Source organism: Rattus norvegicus, chromosome 1, assembly GCF_021556685.1.
Source record: "Rattus norvegicus strain SHRSP/BbbUtx chromosome 1, alternate assembly SHRSP_T2T, whole genome shotgun sequence".
Classification (NCBI taxonomy): Eukaryota; Metazoa; Chordata; class Mammalia; order Rodentia; family Muridae; genus Rattus; species Rattus norvegicus.
The window spans coordinates 201,795,457-201,813,841 of NC_141534.1; the positions used below are offsets into that span (position 1 = coordinate 201,795,457).

Here is an 18,385-nt window from a genome sequence, read left to right on the forward strand (position 1 = left end):
TCTCTAGCAACAGCAGCAAAAGCAAATGAGATGATCAGAACAAAGAAAAATAGACTTAAGAAGAACCATGAAGGAGACATATAGTGGGATTCTCATCCCCATTTTTATTTGGCTAAAAAAGATTTGCCCAATTGACATTGCATTGCTTCATAGACCTTAAGCCAGCATTGGGCTGTCAGAATGGGCTCCAACTGCAGGTTCTCTGGGCTAATGAATGGGTTCAGGAGTCTGTCCTGACTTAAAGGCAGCCTGTGGGTCCCATGGATGAGGTATTTAGCCATTTCTACTGCTTTTAGTTGCATGACATGGTCAGTGACCATCAGTCTGTTCTGCACAACATCATTCTCTCAGATGATGGCAGAGTATATGTAGTCCTTTAGAAGTTATTAAGGGAGCTGGATAGATGGCTCAGCAGTTAAGAACACTTGCTGCTCATGCTGAAACTCAAGCTTCAGGCTACATCTAATGCCTCTAACCTTGGTGGTCACCTGAATTCATGTGCATATTCCCTCACACAGACATTCATATACACATGTACTCCCTGGTTTTGTGTGTCAACTTGACACAAGCTGGAGTTATCACAGAGAAAGGAGCCTCCCTTGAGGAAATGCCTCCATAAGATCCAACTGTAAGACATTTTCTTAATTAGTGATCAAGGGTAGGAGGGCCCATTGTAGGTGGTGCCATCCCTGGGCTTGTAGTCTTAGGTTCTAAAGCTGAGCAAGCCAGGGGAAGCAAGCTAGCAAGTAACATCCCTCCATGGCCTCTGCATCAGCTCCTGCTTCCTGACCTGCTTGAGTTCCAGTCCTGACTTCCTTTGGTGATGAACAGCAATGTGGAAGTGTAGCTGATTAAACCCTTTCCTCCCCAACTGCTTCTTGGTCATGATGGTTTATGCAGGAATAGAAACCCTGACTAAAGACAACACATAATTCAAAATAAGATACAACATAAAATAAAGTTATTTAAAACACATGATTAGGAGATCTAATCAAAATTGAAATAAAAAGTCACAAGGTGCTGAAAATTCATGCCAGTTTGTGTGGTGGCAACATGGCGGATGGCATACATAGGGAGTGGTGGTCTAGGGAATGTGTGGTTCATGGTGACTGGCAAGTTCCTTATTGCCAGGAATGTTTCTATTTCAAAACCAGAGGCATGGGTAGGGAGTGAAAGGTTGGGATTTAAATGTGATACTGTGGGTCTAGGATAGCCAAGAGCACTCAGGTATCTTCACTATTGAACACATAATAGGCAACCAATAAAAATGCCCACATGATGAAAATCATTTACATAATCTGGTGTAGGTGAGATTTCCTTCACACCAGACCTGAATTTATTCAACAGCATTCCCTATGCATCCCAAAATGCATCCACTTACTTAATGGGAAATGATTGAGTTCTTGATCTTCCAAAGCACCTTGGAATAGACAGAGGTGAAGTAAAAGGAATAAAAAAGTTAGATTTTACCTTTGGGTGGTTTGAAGTGTCAGTGGAATTGTGAGACTTAATACACAGTAGGGAAACTAAGCAAGACCATGCAAGGTCAATGCTAACCACAGTAGGGCAGAAACAACTTCCTCTGAGGTCAGTGGAGGTGAGCTTAATGGTACTTATGTGGTATCTCCTCTGTATGGGGGACTCCAAATTTGATATCTCAGGGTGTCATAGATGGACAGAATCTTAGGAAAGGCCAATCTACCAGAAACTGCTTTCACCATCTAGGTCTTGCCACCTATGGTGCTGAATCAATGCTTTTGTTCCTTCAAACAGCTCAGCCTTGAGATGACTTAGTCCAGACAAGTAAACTTTGCCTTCTGCCTTGTCATCTGTGCATTTGAGAAACAGGGAGCAGAGGTGATGAAATGGAGATGTGTGGGACAAGCATGAAGGCACCAGTTTTCTGAAGAAAGTAAGTCAGGGTTTGCCCTTCCAGTTAAATAGACCTCAGGCTTCTCCTTTCAAATGTCGATTTCTCTCGGCTCACCCAGACATTTCTTGGATGCCTTCCATGTTCCCACACATTAGCCTAGGTCCTCAGAACCTGATGGAGACAGAGAAAGGTGGGGTTCATCCCCCTCCCTTCCCCAGCATAGTGGCAGGCATCCCACAACAGCTTTTTCCCAGAGCCATACAACAAGCCCTTCGCATAAGTCATGAATGGATGGACTGCTGGAAAAATGAACACATGAGAGAATGTTTTGAAATCCAAACACAGGGATGTTATGGCCATTTCCATGTAACTGTAGAAGACTCTATTACTGAGTTCTGTGACTAACACTCAAAAACTTGGCACCACAAGGTTTCCTAAATCCACACTTAATAAATGATTGTATATTTGATATTCTTTCTTTACTTCATTACTGTCCTTATATTTTGCTTGGTTTTCTTCAAAAAGAGCATGAAATTTCTATTAGCATCAAGACTCATGAGCCAAGGAATCTGGACCTGTTCCTAGCAGCTCTGTACCAGAACCAGGGCCACGTATTAGGAAAGGTGCACATCTCGACTCCTTGCATGATCCATTCCAGATTCTCTTCTACCCAGGTCTTGGGTCTTCCTAGTTCTACTCCAGAGCACATCAAGGTTGAACGATCAGACGAAAACTGAAATCTCAAGGTCGTGCTGTAATGACCTTAGACTCGGTCTTCTGAGTATGGGGAGGTGGTGGGTTTGCTAAAGTACTGGCTGTACAGGCATGAAGATCTTAGTTTGATCCCCAGAACCCATCCATGTAAAAAGCCAGGCATGGTAGCACACATCTGTAACCCCAAGATGGAGATCAATGGATCCCTAGGGTTCCCTGGTTAATGTGCCTAAGAACCTAAGGCCAGTGACAGATCCTGGCTCAAAAACCAAACTGGAAAGCTCCTGAGTGATGACACTGGAGGCTGATGCCTGGCCTCCATACCTTTGCTCACCTGTGTACACACAACCCCATCCTACCTTGATTTTCTTAAATTGCCATCCACCAAATGAACACACTGACCCACCACAGGTTTCAGTCTCTTGAATACTACACAGAAGTTGCTTCATGGTTTAAAATGCTGCAAAGCTTATTACTGTTATGGCCCAGGTTTTACACTTGAACACTTGTTATTAGGTTGGTCCTCTAATGCTCATTTATTTAGATTTAAGTGTCCCAGTTGTTCTTAACCACTAAGCCACCTATCAAACTCACATTGTTAGGTTTGTAAGGCAAGCCTCACTTTTCTAAGCCTCGAAGTCAGTCTCTCTCTCTCTCTCTCTCTCTCTCTCTCTCTCTCTCTCTCTCTCCCTCCCTCCCTCCCTCCCTCCCTCCCTCCCTCCCTCCCTCCCTCCTTCTTTCTCCCTCCCTCCCTCCCTGTTCTGAGCTTATCACTTTCCTAGATTGTCTCATTCAAGAGTCATGATTTTGTTCAACAAAACCCAGTCCTCGCTTATTCTTGTGGGTAAGGATTGCTGTGGGGATGTGGCTTTTTTTATCCTCTAGATCATAAAACAGACTTTGATTGTAAAAAAAAAAAGAGGCACCAATGTAGATCAAGCATCCCTAACCTTAAAATCAAGCTGGCCCAAAAATCTGAATCTCTGAGCACTGAACTAACAACACAGGAAGAAACTCAAACACCCAGCCTCGTGTCAAGATGTGTGGGCTCTAAACACATGGTATAAAGTTACTTTATGCTCTGCTCATGAGGGATATATGGAACATAAATGGTTTTGTGTTTAGATCTGGATGTCACTCCCAAATATGTGCACAATATGTGCAAGTTAATAAAAATTGATAAAGGTTCACCACTTCTTGAACACTTTTGATATTTTGAAGACATTTTTGAATGATGTCACACAATGAAAGGGTACGAACTTATTGTCAGACTTATAAACTGAAATTTAGTTTAAAATGTCAGGCTGTCCCCTGATATCCCAGTGAAATGACCATTAGTAGCCCTACAGAGGCAGGTGACAGCTTCCTCTTTCCAACGAATGTACGGTTGGGCAGCTGCTGAACACGCAGGAATCACAAAAACTGGGACAAGCAGACGTCAAGAAGGGCAAGGGCTGTGGGATAGGCTCAGGTGTCAGATGATAGACAGTGGAGCAGACCAGTGGCAGAGATGGAGGCTTAAAGGAGCAGAATGCCCAGGGCATAGACATGAGATGACTTTCTCAACAAGTAAGCCATGCAATGCATTTACCTATCTTGCTTTCCTTTGAACTTCAAAGAAGCCCTGGTAAACATGTTCTTTATACTAGGTGTGTGGAGAATGAGGCACAGTGAGTAAACATACTTTCCCAGATGTACAGTGAGCTGTTGTGAATAAATCAATCCCTTATCTTAGGTTTGAGAGTAAGTAGTTTTCCTCGGGCACTGCTGGCTTTGTTCCACCTATTCTCATTCAGTGGGTAACAGTGATTTCTCCCTTCCTCTATTCTAATGCTTAAGTGATAGTTACGTGGAGAAATATTTGCATATGGGTGCAAAGATTTTTATACTTTTTATATGAGTTCATGTAATTTTTATACGTCTTTTATACTATATAGATACTACAGATAATAGTTTCTGAGAAAGCAGCGATTTGTGGAATCGTGGTCTTAACCTGGTTTTTATTGTTTTATTTCTACTTTCCTTTGCTTTTTATCACTGTGATAAACATTATAACCAAAAACCATTTTGAGGAGGAGAGCATTTAGTTCATCATACAACTTACAGTGCACAATGGAGAAAGCCAGGGCAGGAACTTGAGGCAAGAGCCTGGAGAGAGGCGCTGGACCAGAGGCCATGGAGAAGTGTGGTTTATTGGATTACTTGGCTTGGCTTTCTCAGCCAGGTTTCTCATGGAATTCAGCACTACCTACCAAAGGGTGCTACTACCTGCACTAGGCTATGCCCCTCTGTATTAATCATTAATCAAGAGAATACCCTATAGGGTTCCTTATGAACCAATCTTGGGGAGGCAGTTTCTTAATGAAGATTTTTTCTCTTCCTAGGTTTGTCTCCAGTTGATTAAAAACAGCCAGCATACCCACCATGGACCACATCCCCATGGAAATCTATGATACCCAGCTGTACTAGCACATCCTAGAAATCGAAGTATAGTGTCACACTATTGCTCAGACATGATATATGTGGACACTCTCCATCCATACTCACTGAGTGAAGTCTCTGTAGGTCACTGCCTGTCATCCAGAGTTACTATGGTATACCAGGCATTCTGCTAGGCGACTGAAAGGAATCCACACAGACCTAGCTTTGCTGTCCAGTGTTTAAAACACTTCAATTTCTTAGCTCATGTCTCAGGGGTCTTCCTTGCTCAAGGAATCTTCCATGTATGGAATTTTCTTCAGCTTGGTCCTTCTTATCTTTGGAATCATTCTATCACCCACCCACCTATCATCCATCCATTGTTCACTCATTACTTATTCATCTGTTGTTCATGCATGCATGCATAAACACATCCATCATCTACCTGTCCATGTAGCAATCCATCAACCATTCACCTCTCAATCTATTCGTGTTCACTTACCACCCATGGATGCCTCTCTTTATCATCCGGCCGCCATCCATTCCTCTACACATGCCACTATGAGCACTGTGAGCTCTAGTTCTTAGATATGCTTTCAAGAGGTCTTCAGCACAGAACAGGCAAATGTGATGAGAGGCCTAGAGATTTGACTCTGAGTAAAGTACCTGCTGTGAAAACATGACCTGAGTTTGGATACCTAGAACCTATATAAAGTCAGTCGGGGAACTAGACATCTGTAATACAGTGCTCTTTTGGTGAGAGAATAGGCAGAGACACAGAGACAGGAGAGTCTCTGGAAGCTTGCAGCTCAACTAGCCCGAAATATACAACAGCATACAACAAATAGATTCTGTTTCAAGTAAGGTAGAAAGCAAGGACCAATATCTAAGATTATCTTCTGGCTGCCATATATATGCCGTGGCAAGCATATGACCATACTCACAAACATATGAATGCACATGCACAGATACACTCATGCCACAGTCATACACACACATACATGAATACACATGTATAGTACATACATCACACACCTATATTATGATGGCTGAGGAAGGAGCCCTGGACCTACTCAAGGAATTACAAAGCCCCCCTCCCAGATGGCACAGAGAAGGATCACAACGAAGGAGAGGGGCTCAATAAGTAAGAAAAGCAAGCAGCAGGTTCGTTTTTTTTTTAATTATTGGTTATTTTATTTACATTTCAAATGTTGTCCTCTTCCAGATTTCCCCTCTGCAAAGCCCCTATCCTCTTCCCCCTCCCCTCTGCCTCTATGAGGGTGCTCCCCCACCCCCACCTCCCCGCCTCGCCACCCTAGCATCCACCTACGCTGGGGCATTGACCTCTCCTCCCATTGATGCCCGATAAGGCAGTCCTCAAGCAGCAGGTTCTAACAATGGGAAGAGCACATGGGAAGAACAGGAGAAGGAAAGAGGACGTGCTATTCAAGGACTGGAGCAGTCCCTCAGCATGAGATGTGGGGGCATATATCACACAGTAGGGTGACAACTGAGGCAGGAAGAACAAGTTAGATTAAGAGTAGAGAAGCCGCTGAGGCTGAAGCCAACCACTTCCAGATCTGAAGTGTAAGCCAAATAAACCCTTTCCTCCCCAGTTTGCTTTAATTGCAGCAATTGGGGTTCATTGCAGCAACAGAAACCTTAACTAGGACATGGGGTTTATGAAAAGATCCCATCTAAGCACAAAAGTCTGTGGCATTCTACGAAATACACCAAAGATTCATTTCAGCATGTGACTGTCTGTTCCAGAAGAAGCTGGATCATGGTGGGTCTAGAGCTGTGTGTCCAACCAGGCAATTCTGCACAAGGGCAGAGCCATTTGTCCAACCTTTGAGGGTAGGAAGCAATACACATGGTGGTACACATCTGAAATCCTAGTATTTGAAAGGCTGAAGTTCCAGGCTAACCTGGGCTATATACCAAGATCCTTCCTCAAAACTAAAATTCAAAGAAAACACTCCAATGTAGGTAAATGAATATCAACATGTGCCATGAGTACGACTAGGCATGCAGTCTCAGGAAACACAGCACGGGAAACAGAGTATGACAACTGTGTTTGTTTCACATGCAAAGCCCATAGTCTGTCAGCAATGGAGGAGAAAATCTATTTGAGTCCTGGCACTGGTGAGGTGGATTTGAGAAGTGCACCTTCTGGGCTCACTTATGCACTTAAAACAAAACAAAACAAAACAAAACAAAACAAAACAAAACACTGGGTGCTTGAAAGAAATTTGATGGTAATACCAGGAAGCATGAAGAGTCTTCTAATAGACAAACAAGGACAATGACCTTAGACACATCGTTTACATGTGAGTAAGCCCAGGCAATAGAGGGGTTTAATTGGAAATGGGGTGAGGGACGTATCCCAAAATACTTAGGGATCAGTATATCTCTTCCTGGTCAATCTACATTCATGAAGCAGTGAACATTGGTCCATGAGCACCCCAGGTGCTTATCAGGAGAAGCTAATAAAGCAAAGTGACTCCAAATATAGTATGTTAAGTGAGGAAATGCTACAGCCAGTCTTGGAGTGACCCAGTTTTAAAGGATCTAATGTCCTTCACACTCTGGGACTTTGCCAGAAGTCACAGACACCTAATAAGAAGCTCAGACGCTTTGGAGAAAAGGAAACAAAAAAGCTTCCTGGTGGACTGAGAGGAGTCTGGAGAGGGACACTTTCAGCTTTGGGAGGCAGAGACAGGACTGCAATGGAGGGTCAGCCTAGCTGGGAAGCTGAGCCCGTCACTGGCCAACATGTATTTAAGGATGCAGATCTCACACATGGAGAAAAATTCCCCAATTCTCAGAGGCACCCCGAGCCTGTGCCCCTGGATTACTTTCATTTTATTGTGATTTAATTTTTCATTTGCAGCATTTTTATTAGGTTTGTCCTTTGAGTTTCATACATGTATGCACATTCTCTATGCTATAACCCTACCTCTTTAATCTCTCTCCATCACTATCAAGTCTCTCCTCCATACAAGTCCCTCATTCACATTCGCTTTTTGTTGAGACCAGCTAGGTTTAACAGGATCTGCTGTGTGAACACTGGTTTTGAACTACCCATTGGATCCTGATTGGCTTACCCATGTGCACACTTCTGAAGAAAATGACTGCTCCTCCACCAGAATCCACTAGGTACAAATAGTTCAGCAGAAGGGTTCCATGAATCACTTCCAATCCACCTATGTTTGACGGTTGACAGATCCAGTCTTGTGCAGGCCCAGTGCAGGCAGCCGCAGTGGTTATGGCTTCATGACTGCAGTGCCTGTACCACACTCAGGAGACAGCATCTCACAGTCTCCCTGCCCTCCAGTTCGTACATTCTTTCTGCTCCCATCTTCCACGGTGATTCCTGAGCCTCAGGGACAATGGTGGTATAAATGGCTGGTTTGGGACTCAACACTCAGCCAAGACTTATTCTTAGCACCTCAAGCAGCCACTCATCTCTACATTCATGGCTTGCAAAGAGAAGCTGTGACTAAGGCTAGAAGTTGTATTCATCTATGGGTATAATGACAAACACTTGGAAAGCAGACCATTACTGTGTCTCTATCATAATTAAAATGGATGCATTGAAGTGTTTCATGCAAATGTAAAAACAAAGTCTAAAGTCAGCTCTGTGCACTTCTTCCAGCCAAATTAACAAGTGAAACGTAAAATGAGTCCTGAGTCCCTGTATCTCCACAAGCAATATTAACTCAACCTTGTAGACGATGTTAAAACAAGATAGTTCACCTCAAATGCCAGCGTAGGAAAGTTGATATTTATTCATCCATTTTATTCATCTGTGTTTTGACTCTGAGGATGCCTTTGTGTCCTGGTTTAAGGTTTGAGCATACTGTTTAATGTCAGATGTCTGAACAGGGGAAGCAGGCTCATGTGCACCTCCAATTACATCAGGAAGCAGTCTTTGAACACCTACGTTGATGAGGACGGAGATGACAAACATGAATTGGAAGCTGAGGCGGGATTAAAAGATTAGTTGTGGGTCAGACGTCAGTATTGTTCTCATTTATAAGTGGGGTCCCAGACAATGAACAGCAATCCATAAGTGGTTACCAAGGGCTAGGAAAGTAGGGCTGGGAAGACCTTGATGGAACAACACAGAAGCTCAGTTAGATACAAGAATAGGTCAAGATATTTAATATAGGACATGGTGCTGGCTAATAACAAAGTATATTTTTGATAACTGCTGAGAGATCTCACACACACACACACACGGGTGTGAAGGATTATAGGCATTAAGGTGTTCATTTAGACATTTCACAACAATATACATTTAAAAACAATATGCACATGTCACACACACATATATAATTTCTATTTGTCAATGAAAATACATTTTAAAAATCACCGCTAATTATGTGTTAATTGTATCTCTCATCAAACTCTCAGGGAATACTTTTTCTTTCTTACCACTCTATTTAGCTTTAAGCTCCTGGGAACTGATATTTCAAAGAGCCACCAAACTGTCAGGCACAAATTAAGCAAAACCCAAGACCAGAGTGAGAAGCTTGTCATGATTCATGCATGCATGCCTTGAAAGGCAGCCAGGGTGCCTTCTAACAAGCTTGCCTAGGGCTCACTGGGCTGAGTGGAGCAGGGTCGGGGAGGGAGGCTTGATGGTGTAAATAGAAGCCAGCCATTCATGTGTTGTCCGGGTCAGCTTTAGTCCTCCACTAACAGCATGGAGTCTCTGTGACAAGGCAGTCAGGCTAAGACACCCAGTGCCTGTTCTTTTGTAGACTCTCATCCTAGGGGTGCTATTTGATTTGATTTACTGTTTGCTTTTGATTAGTGACCCCATTCAGTGCAATTAAAGGTTAACTTGTAGAAGACTGATAAGCCACAAGTGATTCTGTTGGCTAGAGATGATAAACCTTGAAGTTTCAGTTTTATTGGCCTGAAGGACATTAACCACTTTTGTGTCTAAGTCAGCATTCTTATTTTATCATTTTTATTTTTTCTTTCAGCCATTATCAGCTTGGCCAAGGCCCTAATTAATGTGATGTCTAAACCTTTGATAGGTGTTCACTGCACGTGTGAGAGTCATATCTTTAACTTTCCGGACTTTCTGCTTTGATATAAATTACTTCCATTTGGTCAATGAGTGTATATACATTTACTGAGCAGAACGGCCCTTGGAGCCCTTTCAGGGGAAGTATTGTAGGAGGGTGGGTGTGGGGGAATTCAGGGCAACAGTTCCGGTTCTTAGAATGCTGGAAAGCAACTTGGTCAGCTGTAATGCTCTGGACACGCAGAGCAGACATGGGGAAATGTCACAATCTCAGTCACAAGACCGAGCAGAAGGACAGGAGCAGAAGAGAGGTTTTCATTCATCCAGTCAGGATTCTGTGCAACATGTGGAGGTGTAGAGGACATGGGTAGGGGTCCTTGGGGAGCAGTTATGACTTCTCCCTGACAGGGAGGAGGGAGAGACGGAAGTCAGGAGCTTAAAGCAGAATCTAAGAAGTCAGAGGGGGACCATGAACAGTGTCAGGGATGGGCCATACATTTATGCGATGGGTTGATAGTACATGTCAGGAACAGAGGTGAGCCTGGGGAAGGATTTGGGGTGTGGCGTGCAGACCCTGGCTCACAATATAAGGGATCTACACATCATTAGTGTTCAAGAAATAGTTAAGGAACTTGGGCATTTGATCATTCACTTTGAAAGTATACATTTAGTATAGAGAGATAGCCAGGTGGATTAGAACACTTGCTTTGAAAGCAGGAATAACAGAGTTCAGATCCTATCACTGACAAAAGTTGGGCACAGTCTTTGTAGACCTGTAACCCACTCTCTCTATGTCCCCAACCCACCCTAATACAGAGCAGGGTGGAGATAGGAGAATCGTGGTGGGCGGATCTCTAGCGGAATAACCTGAGCTGTAGGTTCAGTAGGAGACCACGTCTCAAAGAAAGGAAGCAAAGGACAATAGCGGGGATACCTGATACCCTCTTTTAGCTTCTGCACACTGGGACAGATCACACGCATGTACACGCGGGCACACGCGCGCGCGCGCGCACACACACACACACACACACACACACACACACAGTTCCCACTTCTTAACACAAGCATTGTGTTTTTAAAGTAAATACATTTTCATCGCCCACTTAGGCATGGATCTAGGTATAGAGCTGTGGTAGTGAACAAATGAGACAGCTGTCTATGGTATTTTGGAGGATTTTATGACAAATACTAGAATACAAGAAGAAGCACTGATGATAAACAGAGGAGATGGTACAGGAGGGTTGCCACTTCATGAACCTTCTCCAACGAAGTCATATATGACTAGAGACCATGGGAACCAGGTCACTTGTGAGGACACCTCAGACCCTTGTGATAGCTCTGAGCAATGAAGGCACTGAAGACTTTGAGCAGAGGTTGGTGTGAGAAGATCCAGACTTCACAGAGACTCCATCATCACTCATGAGAGATGCCTGATGGTCCAGGCAAGTGGATGATGGTGACTTGGAGAAGGGAGTTTGATGAACTAGAGGATTTTATCTGAGATCAAAGACGGTATGGTGCCAGAAGATGCATTCAAGTGTAAATCCTGAAAATGTAAAAAATGATCCTAAGAACTCACTGATGGTGTGGGGAGGTCTTTCTGTTATGGAGATGGAAATGTTAAGGGGCTTCATAAGATTAGGGTCTTGAGAATCTCCTTACTCAATTTGTAGATTGAGGGGTGAAAAGGAGGCAGGACGAGGCTGCTCGGGCAGAGTATGTAGAAGCTAGGCCCTAAAGCACTCCACATTATAGAGTCATGAAGGGAAAAGAAGACTAGTGGGGTTCTAGAGAACAATCAATACGGTGGGGGTGGGGGTGGATCAGGAAGCCATAGGATGAGAGTGTCTCTGAAGTGTAGTGAAGGGAGGTCACAGCCCAGTTTAGGCTTCAATGTCATCAGTGCACAAATAAGAGCTGTTCTGGAAAAATGTGAAAAGGAAGCATGACAGGAAAGGAATGATACAGGGTGGTCCAGGGACTGACTGGCTAAGAACTAGAGTGATATATGGGTGCACATGAAGGGCCGGAAGGCCCGCTTGTGACATTCAGGGACTTCAGAGAAGCTCTGTGCTGCTGGAAGTAGTTGAGGACAAAGCCTGAACCTCTGCCAGAAATTAAGGGTGTGGAGAGAGGACAGTTGGAGCGATGCCCTTGTGAGGGTGAAGGATGGGTTCTGGGCACAGTGGGGGGATGGCTTTGTACTGCTACAGAGTTTAACTCACAGGACCAGAGCAAAGAGGATAATATCTGGGGAGAGAGGTACCAGCCAGGTGTGTTTTATGGAGGGAGGGGAGACAGTGGAACTAGGAAGCGTGGTGGGAACCCATGAGATTCTCTTGAGATAAATAAAGGATGGTTAGAGAGTGTCTAGATGGTTGGCAGTGTCTAGAAAGAGAGAAGGCAAGAGGCATACAGAAACTAATGAGTACATGGATGTCCCCCCGACCTTGGAAGGTTAGTGTGAAAGGCAGGAAGTAGAAAGAAGCATAGTGAGGTAGTGTAGGTAGGCACCTGTGGGGGTAGGAAGAACATGGCATGGTAGGGGGAGCAAGTCAACTTCATGAGCTTAAGTGATGTAGAGGTGGATAGACATCTTGAAAGCTCTGAGTCTCTACCAGGTTTAAGATAACCTCCAAATCACAGACTGGAAGGGGGAACAGAGTTTCTGTATCCTAATAACTATCCATTATCGAATGTAGATCTCTCCTGAGAGACGCAGCCAGAATACGGCAAATACACAGGCGATCATGGGTTACCGATGATCCCACCATGCTTCCTAGTTCCACTGTCTCCCCTCCCTTTATAAAACACACCTGGCTGGTGCCTCTCTCCCCAGACATCGTCCTCTTTGCTCTGGTTCTCTGAGCTAACCTCTGTAGCAGTACGTTTATTCAGAATGAGCATCATTGGAGCTGAATAGATGGCCCAACCGATAAGAGCACTTGCCACACAATCACAAGAAACAGAATTTAGTTCTTATCATGCATATAGAAAAGGACCCGATTCCCTCTTTGGCTACCTGGACATGCATAGGTGTGTGCACCTGCAAGTGTACATACATACAAACATTCTCTCTCTCTCTCTCTCTCTCTCTCTCTCTCTCTCTCTCTCTCTCACACACACACACACACACACACACACACACACACACACACACATCTCTAACCCCCCAAACAAATAACAAAATGAGCATTCTCCAAATCATGAGAAGCAATGATGCAGGCAAGGCCTCCCTTGAATCAGGATGGTGGCCTTGACAAACTGACCTCCTCAGACTCCTCAGATGGCTCTTTGCCCCTCCCTGGTAGGTCCCACTCATGAGTCTGCAAGCACATTATGGAGAGGTAAGGCACTGCTGCCTGGTACTACATGATTTCCCATATCCACAGACACTTTTTAAAAGACTTAATCTCAGCTGTGGCAAAGGAGGAGTCGCACTATCTGGAGAGAAGTCTAATGGAGTGTCAGATGACAAAATTTATGCGCCAGGGGAAGAGGGAAGGTGCACAAGCCAGTTAGTTCTTCCTCTCTCCCACATGTGAGAGTCGTTCCTAGCCCCTGAAAGGAGCCCTCAGAAGAGACCAGATGTAATGGGGGATCACTAACTCTTGAGGCAAAAGATTGGGCATCTGCTTAGTGGAAGGCAAATGGTGGGGTTGGGGCAAGCACAACCCCTGGCTGAATGCAAATCCTGTCACTTTTATGTCTGGGCCTGAAGTCAGTGGTCTCTTCACATCCTACCACAGGCTGTGGGTACTGTGTGTCTGCCTGGCTTTCATCGTGGGGTCTACTACCTGGCATCCATCCTTGCAAAGCAAATGAGCAACCCATTGGAAACAAACTCAGTCCCGTCTCAAGGTATGTCTGGGCTTCAACCTGACAATATGCCCTTTCAATTCTATTTTTCTTTAAACCTCACCAAATTTCATGTGTATTTATGAATATACGGTTACTGCCAAATTCCTGGCAATTTATTCATATTCAAAACTCCCAGCTGTGGTGAGAGGAGGGTACATTTTTCAAGATGGAAAGAAATTATTTTCCCAATATATCAAAAATATGTCCCAGTTTTATGGCCACATATCTGATATCAAAGTGTGAGGAAGGAAGAGGAGGAGGTATGGGGATATAGTTTTCTTTGGGGGGAGGCTGACCTTTCTATGGTCACTGGGCCATAGGTATGAAGGGAGTAATAGAGTAGAGTACTCACACTTGCTTACAAGGTAACTCTCTTAGCAGGTCATGGCCCTTCAGACTAACAAGATAGAGGTTTGGTTAGGGCGATTAATCTGGAAGATTCTTGCTAAGCGTAAAGGAAAGTGATTGGACACAGGTAACAAGGATGAGCATGCTCAGGGGTGGTGGTCCCCCAACCTAATGCCGCAGAGAGAAGCAGAGCTAAAGCTCATCCCCAGACCCATATGGTAGAGGGCATGAACTGACTCTCACCAGGTAAGTTGTCCTCTGGTTTCTACCTGTGCTCTGTAGCACACACGTGTGCTCCCCACAGCCCCAAACTACCTTTTTTGAAAAAAAGATTATTTAAAGGGGACTGGAACAATGGCTCAGTGGTGAAGAGCACTGGTTACTCTTCCAGAGGGCCTGGGTTCGATTCCCTGTACCCACATGGTGACTTTCAACTGTCTGTAACTCTGGAATTCAACATCCTCTTCTGGTCTTGGTACCAGGAATGCATGTGCACAGGCATTTACGAAAGAAAAACACCTAAGATAATAAGATATAAGATAATTATAATTATATAATAAAATTACATATATTATATAAAATTTATATAATAAAAGCTCAAAAGATTCTTAAACCAACACAACAAAGAACCAGAATTCTGGAGTTATAAGGCTCAGTGTGGCGCCTTGCTCCATCACTCTATGTGAGGTCTTAGACCTCTCATAGCCATAGCATCTGATATCATGAGGCCTCCATATGACATCACTACATGTCAGCGCTGCCGAGGTGGGGGATGTAAAACAATGCCTGCAGGGGCCAAAGAGGCAGCTCAGCAGGTAAGGGTACCTGACTGCTTTTCCAGAGAAAACAAAGTTTGATGACCAGCACCCAGATGGCAGCTTATAACTGTCTGGAACTCCAGTCCCAGAGAATTCAGCCCTTCTGGGGCACTGCACGCAAGTAATGAAAATAGACACAAATGCAGGCAAAACAACCATATAGATAAATGAAACATTCAAAAATATTTTTAAGAGACAATGCCTGCAAAGACCTGAGTAGAGAAGCCAAGTATGCATTCCACCACATCAGCGCTCACAGCAAGGGTGATGTCATGCACAACAATGCTTTATGTGCTTAGACATCAGAGGAGAAAAGGATCTTAGTAGGCCAGAGCCCTCCAGAAGAAGAGAGTCTAGCAAGTCTTTGAGGTGGGTCTTGGAGAGCTGCTAGTTCTTAGATGGTAGAGGATTCTTAAGGTAACAGAGATGCCTTGGACGTAGACACAGATGTTAAAAATGTTCATGAGATTTAAAACAGTATAGAGATCAGTCTGGGCAGTAACAGGCTTTCCTATGAGGAATAAGAGGAGGTCAGACTGGAAAGGTAAGTACCCAGCTAGGAAAGATATGGGAGCTCAGGGAGTTAGCACATTGCTTTCATGGGCAAGGCTTTTGAGAAAAAACTGTATCTGAGAGATGCCCAATGTATTGGCTGGTTTTGTGACAATGTGACACAATTGAGAATCATCAGAGAGGAAGGAACCTCAGTTGAGGAAGCGTCTCTGTGAGATCCATCTGTAAGGCATTTTCTCAGTTCATGATCGATCTGGAAGGGCCCAGCCCACTGTGGGTGGTACCACTCTGGGCTGCTGGTCCTGGGTTCTATAAGAAAGCAAGTTGAGGAAGCCAGGGGGAAGCAAGCCAGTAAGTAACATCCCTCCATGGCTTCTGCATCAGCTCCTGCCTCCAGGATCCTTTCCTGATTACCTTCAATACTAAACATGGATATGAAAGTGTAAGCCAAATGAGCCCCTTTTCTCCCCAACTTGTTTTATGCCTATGGTCTATCATCACGACAATAGAAATCCTAGCTAAGACACCACAATGGTGGATTTTATGAGAGGAGTTATGATCTTCACAAAGAAAACTAGCTCCTAGCTTGGGTCTGTGACTGTGACTTTTGTTAGAAATATAGTCTTTAGAGATGTAGGCGAGCTAAGATGTGGCTCATACTGGGGCAGGGCCCAACTTTCCTTTAACATAGGCACCCAGAAATGAAAACCATATGAAGTCACAGAAGGGAGGCAGGGATGATGGGCACATGACAATGAAGACAGAGTGGAGTAATGCAAGCAAAGAAGTACCTAGAAATGCCAGAGGCCACCAGCAGCTGGTATAAGCCAGAGAGGTTCTACGTCAGTATCTCCAGACTCAGCCCTGCTGGAAATCCCAAGTTCTTGACTGGACTTCAAACTTTCAGAACTGAAGAGTTAAGTATGTGCTCATTTGTGTTCTCTCTGTCTTCCTCATTCATATTCTCTCTCTCTCTCTCTCTCTCTCTCTCTCTCTCTCTCTCTCTCTCTCTCTCTCTCTCCCCCTCCCTCCCTTCCCCCCTCTGTGTGTGTGTGTGCGTACGTGCATGTGAATATATGCAGAGACCAGAGTCAAACCTTGAGTAGCTTCTCCACTATTTAATTTGTTTTTCTGAGATACATTTTCATTTTTTACCTGGAACTGGCTGTTTAGGTTAGCTTGTGATCCCCAGTTATCTCTGCCATACCCCTCTTCCCCAACTAACCAGTGCTAAAATTATGGGCATATTTATGTCTTAGAAATCATTTTATGTATGTATGGGCCTAGAAATCATTTTATTTACTGGGTCACCTGCCCAGCCCAAACTCCAGTAGTGTTCAGTATGTTGATATGCCAGATTCCAGAAATGACTGAGCATGACATGGGCCAAGGAAGAGTAGTATGAGGACTTGGATGTCCGAAACAGGTTTCTACTTATAGTTCTATTGCTATGACAAAGTATCCTGATACAAAGCAACATAGAATATGACCAATTCTAGGCTGTAGTCCATTATTGAGGGCAAGCTGAGGCAAGAACTCAAGGCAGCTCGTCACATAATATGGTCTACAGTCAAGACCAGAGAAAAAGGAATGTACCCACACTGCTTGTTTGCTTGCTGTACTGGGCTTAGTGTCCGGCTAGTTTCTTTACACTTATACAAGAGGCCCAGTCCACAAAATAGTGCAGTCCACTTTCAGAGTGGGTCTTCCCATTCCATTTAACAATCAAGGTAATCCTTCCCCCACCCCCACACATGCCAACAGGACAATTCCATCTCCTCATCCTCCATCATCCTCAGCTGATGATCTGATGGAGCATCTTAAATGATCCCAGTTTATGTTATTAAAACTAACCAACACACCAGATAAAATCTCAGTGACAATGGACAGAGTTGAGAAACTGTCCTCTGAGGAAAGCAATGAGATTTGAAGGAAAGGCCAGGAAGATGAGAAAAATAGTAAGGTCAAGTGGCCTCTAAAGGATGCCTTTTCATGAAAAGAGCAGCTGTGTCCAGAGACTCTGAACAGGACATTGGGTGGAGGCCATTTTGCCAAAGAATGGATAGCTAGCTGTATCTGTAATGGTAGGATTCATTCAGGGAGAAAGAGGAGCTTCAATCCACAGGATACAAGCACTAGAGGCCAAGAACCCCAGACTTCATCTCTGGTGCATTCTGGAGACACAGAAGATTGGAAAATCAAAAGTTTGCAGACATCTTGGCTGGAAGGTTCTTTCAGTGGCAGGAGACCCAACCCCACGAGGGCAATGTGCCACAAGCCTTCCACGTGGGTTAGAGCTGTGGGTACCTGAGGAAAGCTTTTTCTTCAACTCGAGATCTCTAGAAATATAAACAAGGCACGCCATAATTGTTGGTTAATTTGTTCCCAGTGAATTGGTTCCAGATTTGGGCTTTTCCCATTATTACCACTCTTACCTCTTCTAGTGCACCCTGAAGTTCATCAAACTATAATTTTGCATATGCCTAATGACTACCCAATGACATTAGAGACTCTGGAAAGGTTCCTTTCTCATTTTGAGATATCCCACCCCATAATCCAAGGGCCTGGAAACCCCAAAGTGCTCTAGTTCTTCTTCATGCCTCCCTCCCTGTCTCCCTTCAACCAGAAGAAAAATAAAGTCCACTTCCCAGTCAGAATAATTGCCACAGTGGAAAAGAGATATTTTTAAAAACTTTCTCCCCAAATTACAGATCTGAGATAATGACAAGAGTAAAATTGTAGTTTCAAGCCTGAAGCAAAATCTGTCAACGAAAAACACAAGCCACTCACAGCATGCAA

The 18,385-nt window shown here is 44.1% G+C and overlaps 1 protein-coding gene and 1 long non-coding RNA gene across 8 annotated transcripts in view; one reads left to right on the forward strand and one right to left on the reverse strand.

Moving 5' to 3' along the window:
• Window positions 1-5,685, forward strand: part of LOC147996990 (uncharacterized) — a 42,735-nt gene extending 37,050 nt beyond the window's left edge. Inside the window, exons 7-8 of the long non-coding RNA XR_015652639.1 lie at window positions 1,774-1,912; window positions 4,972-5,685. This is a non-coding gene — a long non-coding RNA (uncharacterized LOC147996990). The remainder of the gene's footprint in view (window positions 1-1,773; window positions 1,913-4,971) is intronic.
• Window positions 1-18,385, reverse strand: part of Adam12 (ADAM metallopeptidase domain 12) — a 338,938-nt gene that overhangs the window by 156,779 nt on the left and 163,774 nt on the right.